The 7,684-nt window shown below is 38.0% G+C and overlaps 1 long non-coding RNA gene across 1 annotated transcript; it reads left to right on the top strand.

The window, feature by feature from the left end:
* The first annotated feature begins 247 nt into the window (after positions 1 to 247).
* LOC105499178 (uncharacterized) lies at positions 248 to 5,960 on the top strand. Its single transcript, XR_011616791.1, has 3 exons — positions 248 to 301; positions 1,298 to 1,412; positions 5,459 to 5,960. It is a non-coding gene; the product is annotated as an uncharacterized lncRNA (long non-coding RNA).
* The last annotated feature ends 1,724 nt before the right edge of the window (positions 5,961 to 7,684 follow it).

The following is a 7,684-nucleotide window of genomic DNA, read 5'->3' as shown; positions in this document are numbered from 1 at the left end:
CCAGGATAATTTTGAAGAACATTTTATTTAGCTACAATTCTGCTGTCATTTTCTATATGTTTGGTATTTCTCTCCCCTTTTGATTAATAGAGACATTCTCATAAATAAAAGATCTCGGTCTCTTCAAATTATCTGTCTTGCTCTCTTATTTCCCCTGTGAAGTCATAATCCCCCATTTGTGACATCACAGTCTTTCCACTGCAATCAACAGTGATGTTTCAAGCTGGGGATTAAATGCTTCAGAAGAGGAAGACTTTACAAGAGCAGAGGGACTCTCAAGGAATAAAGATCCAATTAGCATGTAAATGCCTGTTTTAATTAAAAAAAGAAGAAGAAGAAAAGCAAGGAATGAGTAGACAGTCCCACTGATTGGAGTAGTTTTCTTTGAAATAATGAATCTGGTTTTCCTTTTCACTCCCCTCTTCTACTCTTAGTTCCCTGCCTCCACCCTCACCCCCTTTCAGTGAATGAATATTTAAATGTTAAAACACACACACACACACACACACACCCCACTAAAGGTAAAGAAATGTTGTAAACTATAAATGAGTGTTGTTTCTGTATGCATAGTTTCTAGGTCTAGGAACTTAACCAAGATTGAGACAAAATTGCTGATACAAGGAAGAGTGATCTCACATCTACATAATTTGGTCTTGTCCTCCCTCTCCCAATAATACCTTGCATCAACCTCCATCTCTATCACTAACTTTGACTAGGTTTGGCTAGCCAACCTTCAGATTTAAGAAATCTCAGTGCTCTTTTCGAGTTCAGAAATTCACTAAATGCTTTTCCTACAACCAGGAACACTGTTCCTCCACACTCTGCAAACCTTGCCCTACTCATCATTCAAGTTGAAGCATCAATGCTACTTTCCCTGAGAGGCCTTAATTGACCCTTTGCCACTTTCATTTATGTTAGACCTTGATATTTGATTTTATGGCACCTTGACACTTTTCCATTAAGTATTACAATTCCATCAGATGTTTATGTAAAGGTAAACTGAGGCTGGAGCCGAACCGGGAACGAAGACACAAGGCAAATGGCAGTGAGAATAGCCTTTATTAGGACTCGTGGGCAAGGTTCCTTGGTCCAAAGCTGCGGGCCGAGGAAGTTGCGCTGAGGGAGGAGAGTAGGGGCTTTTTATAGCCCGAGAGGTAGGGAAGCTGGTTGTGCAAACAGGGCCTTTGAAACAGGGAGGTCTTGAAACTACTAGGGCAGGAGTTGAGTAAGGGTCATGAGGAAGGGGTCTTTGGAAACTCTTAACTGAAACTGCTGTTTACGAACTTGTGCAATGCAGGTGAGCTGCAGGTCATGGGGGAGTGTGGTTGCCCAGCTGGAACCTCTGTTGTATGTAAGTCTGCGGCTGTGTACAAGGGTGAAGGGAGTCTTTAACAAAAGGCCTGCTACGCCAGGTAACGCTGCCATATTGGGTCTAGATTCCTGCCTAACAGTTTATGTGTTTGATTTTTCTGGGAAACGTTTGCCTCCTCCACTAAGTTATACACTGTATACATTCAAGCAACACAACTGCTCTAGTCACTGTCATGCACGTCCATGTGAAGAGATCACCAAACAAGCTTTGTGTGACCAATAAAGCTTTTTAATCACCTGGGTGCAGGCGGGCTGACTCTGAAAAGAGAGTCAGTGAAGGGAGATAAGGGTGGGGCCGTTTTATAGGATTTGGGTAGGTAAAGGAAAATTACAGTCAAAGGGGGGTTGTTCTCTGGCGAGCAGGAGTGGGGGTTACAAGGTGCTCAGTGGGGGAGCTTTTTGAGCCAGGATGAGCCAGGAAAAGGAATTTCACAAGATGTCATCACTTAAGGCAAGGACCGGCCATTTTCACTCCTTTTGTGGTGGAATGTCATCAGTTAAGGCGGGGCAGGGCCTTTTTCACTTCTTTTGTGATTCTTCAGTTACTTCAGGCCATCTGGGCATATATGTGCAAATCACAGGGGACGCCGGTGGCTTGACTTGGGCTCAGAGGCCTGACAATCACCACTGCATTTCAGCACTTACGACAATGCCTGCCAGGCACATGTAATTGTATTAAATTCATAAACAAGGTATTTATATATATATATAGAGAGAGAGAGAGAGAGAGAGAGTGCGAGAGCCATCTTTGTGGGATTATGTAGCAGAATCCCTGCTTTGAATTTTAAAAAATGGCTTCCAAATTCACATCAAACTTGAAATTTGTATAATTCCTAAAGTAATTCCTGACTACTCTCATCAGATACTACTGCTCTCTGGAGCTGTATGATTACCTTATAAAGTAGAAGATGAGTATTGACACATAATTCAGTCAAGAGAGGGGTTATTACACTGGGGACTCATCATTTACAACTATTTATTAAGAATATATATGTATAAGCAGGTTGAACAAATAATTTATCATCCAATGGGGGCTCTTTTATGCTTGAAAGGTTTTGCTATTTATAATCATGCTAGGACCATAGGCATAAATCAGAACCATCTTAGGCAAATCAAGACATAAGGTCATCTTTTGTGTCAGATCCTATGGTAGATATTAGAGAATATACAGATAAAATAATAAACATTACATATCCCAAAAGTTCATATAGTATAGTATGTTGGGGAGGTAGTATACAGAAACCCATAACTATAAAGTACTAAAATTTTTTCTTAAGAGAGTTATAGATTAAGTGTTCCTGGTTGTAGGAAAAGCATTTAGTGAATTTCTGAACTCAAAAAGAGCACTGAGATTTTTAAAATCTGAAGGTTGGCTAGCCGAACCTAGTCAAAGTTAGTGATAGAGATGGAAGTTGACGCAAAGTAATATTGGCTATAGATGTTCAGAGTAAGTATCTATAGAGATCAATGATTATTTGCAAGGAATGCAAAAATGTTAACTATGTACTAATATACCAGTTCTTCAAATGACCTCACTATAACATGATACGAAAACGTCACACTATTTTATACCAATGCCCTAACTTGACATAACTTATGGTTGTAAGATCTATTTACAATGTGAAGAAAGAGAAGGGAGATAGGTACTATCTATATTTTCCCATATGTGAATTCTTTCCTGTCCAATGAAATACACTCTGAGGAAGCCTGTGTCCTTCTTTCCCTGTTGCTCTTATGCACAATCAATAATTTGTAGGCTTCCTGTATGTTGTCAGCTACATTGTGTTGAACGAATTGTCTAACTGGGGCTAGGCACACGAGATTGCTTAGTCATGCTCTATAGATACAGAGTGGGGCCACTAAGATTCTATATATTTTCTCCTTATTTTTTGTAAAATTTTATATTGTGGAATTTTAATTGTGAGCCTGGGGTTAATGCTACAGAAATACTGGTCCATTAATAGAAACACTTGTGGGATTAAGCAATGTAAAGTTGGCCCAAATTCGGTGGGAAATTTATATGCTAACCTTTATCCAAAAACCATGGTTTTGTTAGAATTTTAAACTTAAATTCTTAAGTCAAGTTGGACTTAGGAATATTGAAGATGAAAAAATTGCGACTCAGAATAAATGATTTGTCTGCCACACACTCAGAAGCAAAGTTATAAAAATATGTTGATACCCTGAATTTCAGTTAAGAATGCTTTTTATGCCATCTTTCATTGGTGGGGATCCCCAATAATGACAAGGTACATGATTTATGGCTGCCAATTTAGTGTTTAAAGTTTAGAGAAATTCTAGGGACAGGATAGACATCTCTGGTACCAATGTCTTCTCAGATAGAAAAAGAAGCCTATATACCCACTCTATCATTAAAAGTTTTAAAAAGATCCAGAAATGGCATCGATCATCAACTCTTATTATCTATGAACCAATGTTATAAGAAATCAGAACCATAAGGTGAGGCAATTAAGGCTTAGTTGTTCTAGAAATTTACATTATATTGTATTTTTAGTTTGGTGCCAAGAAACTCAGGCAATCTTAAGCATTCATGGAACTAAGGAACATAATTTTCTTTAAACAAGGATGAAGGAGCCCTTACCTTAATTAGTGGTTTACTTTCTGGTAAGTCCCATCAGGTATAGTGTTTGGGGATTGGTCAGCACTCGTCTAGAAGACAAATTTTCATCACCCTGAGGTATTATCACCATCATCATTATAATCATCATCAACAATCACAAATAATATAGTTATCAAGGTAATATAGAAGGTACCATGGGTCAAGCGCTGCTGTATGTTGAAATAGATTACATAAAATGTAATCTCTACAAAAGTCCTACGAAATAAGCACTATTATTTTTCCACTTTCACATATAAGGAAATTGTGACTTAAGACACAATTTCAGTTGCTGAGGACATAAATCAGCATCAGTCAGGTTCCTCTCATGACTAAGGTATATGTATTATTCATTGGATGTGTAGATTGATGACTTAAGCATCAGTAAATTATGGATCTATTAGGTGCTATGAGGTTCAGGGGGAGAAGCACCTGTGTTTGCCACTGTGGTCAAGGAAGGCTGCGGTGATGAGGATATCCTACCTGTGCTCATGAAGCACAGTAGATATTATTGAACATGTGAGGGCATTCCAAGATGGTGGCCATTTTTGGGAAAATAGAAGGGCTAGGGTATCAGTGGTTGAGGTAGGGATGAGTGGACTAGATTTATAGAAATGGAAGATTTATGTGAAGCAAAAATGAAAATAATAGTGGGTACAGCACACCTTAGTAATTAGGACAGCTGGATGATCATTATGAACACGCTGCCAACCATGTGTGAATTGGTAACTTTCTGATCTGTAAAATAATAACTACATGAACTCTAAGATTCTTTAAGTTTTAACTAATTATTTGACTTTATGTCACAAGAAAAACAGATATTTTAGTCCTCACTTTGTGTATCAAGAAATTGAAGTCCTGGAGAAAGTGAATGACTTGCCAGCATAACACAAGCAGTAAACAGCAGAACTAGGTCTAGTATTCAGGTCTTCCGACATTTAGCTTTCCAAGAGAGAATAGAGAAGAAGGGATAATATGGGGACATTATTTATCACTGCACTATTCTAAAGCTAATATGGCTAAACATTAAAAGAATTTTAATAAAAAGTTTTAATTATGTTTAATAAATAATTTTTTATAAAAGCATTCATTTAAAAGTTTTTTTTAGTAAGTGTATTATATCAACAACTATTTATAGAATGTTTCTCTGCCCCGTCCTCAGTGTTTTGTTTTGTTTTTTTTTTTCTCTCTCTCAGACAGAATTTGGGACTGGCTAGACCACTGGGATAACCCAGGCTCAGAATTTGTTATTATTTATCTTAAATGGTATCTCTCTTTCCTGCTATTTCTTCCATACTATGTGAAAAAAAATCATATTTCTCAAAGATGATGTGGCATGGTCTGTGTTTGAAAAAAAAAAAAAAGAAAATGAAAGAAAGGGAAAAAACAGCACTGATCCTGCAGTTGTTCACAGTGAGGTCCACCTATCAGAGCTGAAAATAACCTATATTTTATTTCCCTTATTTTCAGAAAACTGCCCTGGACACGGGGGTGGCCGAGTGGCCAGCTGTGCCCTGAAATGCCTGAAGCCATTGCAATCAGTGCTCCACTGTCTGAGGCTCCCAAAATGAAACACTTTGAACACTCATTCAAAGGTGTGAAAGCATGAAATTGGCACAATGGCCAGCCACTGCAGCACTTCCCATTTTTTTGCATTGCCTTCTGCTTCCCTTGTCTGCCCTTTCTGCTCTTTGTCCCTTGATTCTGACAGTTCTTCAAATGTCTGCTTAAAGAGCTGTGGCAGCCTGGGAGAGAGAACTGGAATGTGTTCTGAGGGAAGTCTCTATCTTGAAGTAAAGAAAGCTGAGGAAAAACAACTGCATTCAAAAAACCCTGAAAAAGCTGACTTAGATATGGGCCATGATACAAGAGATGGTATTTCTCAGGTATGGACCCTGAGGAGGAGGGTGCATACATTTAGATATGTTAGTGGTCTGGTCAGTTGTTGATTAAAATCTAAAAACTTCAGTCTTAAAATAAAACTGCCTTTTTAGAGAACAACTATGTCCTTCTGATCTTACCTTTCATCTCTGTCTTCTCAACTGGATTCAATTAGAGCATTCTGCTTAGGACTTTGGGATGGTCTCACATGACCCTTGCTTATGTACTAGAATCTATCACAGTTTCTGCCAAGTTGACTTCCCAGTATTTTTATTGGGATGTATTGTTGAATGAAACGAAGGCACAGCAAGTTCATATTTCACTCATATTTCACTCAGCAACTGTTATGGAGAAAGTTGCCTAAAATGAGCCTGTATATTACTGACACATCCCAGATTGTCACAGAAAATTCACTCCTCCCCTTCTGTGACTTTACTCATTTTTCTTTAGAATTCCTTCTGTCTCTAGTGTTTTTTTTTTCATTTGTAGAGAGATGGTATTTGTATCAACCTATGTGTTTTTGTTATTCCATGAAATTTCTTTTATGTTCGTAATCCTTACCCAGCCCTCTTCCATTTCTTGTAGTAGCCAGGGCAGTCTAGATTTTCTGCCTCAGGGACGGGAGGTCACAGCGGAGTCATAAATAACAACAAAAAAGTCAAAGTCAATTCTCAATTTTTTTAGTTTTAAAAGATTTTTAAAAATCAAAGTAGAAAGAGAAGGCTTTTGAATCTCAAAACTCAGTCTATGCCAAAAACAATAGATGTAAGAAGAATATCTGGTGGTGAAAGCTGGTATTTCTATTTTGGAATTGGTAAATATTAAATGGACTTCAAGAAAAAGCATCAGAGAGGAAACAAGAAATAGATGTTGGTGACCATCCTAAGAGGGGGCAACATTTTTATTAGACTAGAGGTACTAATTATAATGCCAAGTAAATGGAACATAAATGGATATTGTTTGTGATACAAATGGTGCCTTCTTGGTCAGAGATCATAAGCCACCCCTTGCAATGTTCCCTTTCTCAATCTTATACCTCTCCTAAGGTACAGACTACACACAGACTTGCATGACAGTTGTGTATACACTTATGCTCTTTGCTTGATTATAAGTCATTTGAGAGAAAAGACTGCCTTTTTCATCTTCGTACAACCCATGATTATTTACTGTATAAGACTCTTAGCCAATCCCAGACAAATAAAATAAAACAGATTTTTCTTAGTAGACTTACCATTTAGTAGGGCCAGATATTAAGCTGGCATGCTGTTCTGTATGTCACCCTTTTTCCTTTGCATGTGTGCATTTATACACACGTCTACAGATGTCTGTTTGTATGATAAAAGGGTTGGGGCCTGGAGAAAACTATAATATTTATTTAATAATGAATCATTTAGGATGCTTTAAGATTCAGAATGCTGAAAAAATGCCTTAAATTAGCTTACCCAATAAAGAAAATGAAGTATCTCAATAATAGTTATGCACTGAGGTCCATTGCTAGGCTAATTCAGTGGCTTCATGATGACATTTGAATCTGGGTTGCTTCTGTCTTTTTTTTGAGATGGAGTCTCGCTCTGTCGCCCGGACTGGAGTGGCTTCTGTCTTTTAGTATCTTTCTCTACATGTTGTCTTTGCCTTTGCCTAATGTCCTTCCTTGTTACCCATGGCAATATCAGTTTAGGTGCCCTATACATTAACACAACATCCAAAAGAGCAAGTATTTCTTCCTCGTGTTCTTTTGTGGAGTGAGGGAACCTTTCAAAGAAGCTCCCAGGAGACTAGCCCTCACTTCTTCATTGGTCAGAGAGAGTCCATTGG

The sequence above is a fragment of the Macaca nemestrina genome, chromosome 19 (assembly GCF_043159975.1).
Source record: "Macaca nemestrina isolate mMacNem1 chromosome 19, mMacNem.hap1, whole genome shotgun sequence".
NCBI lineage: Eukaryota > Metazoa > Chordata > Mammalia > Primates > Cercopithecidae > Macaca > Macaca nemestrina.
This window is presented reverse-complemented; position numbering and strand designations above follow the sequence as displayed.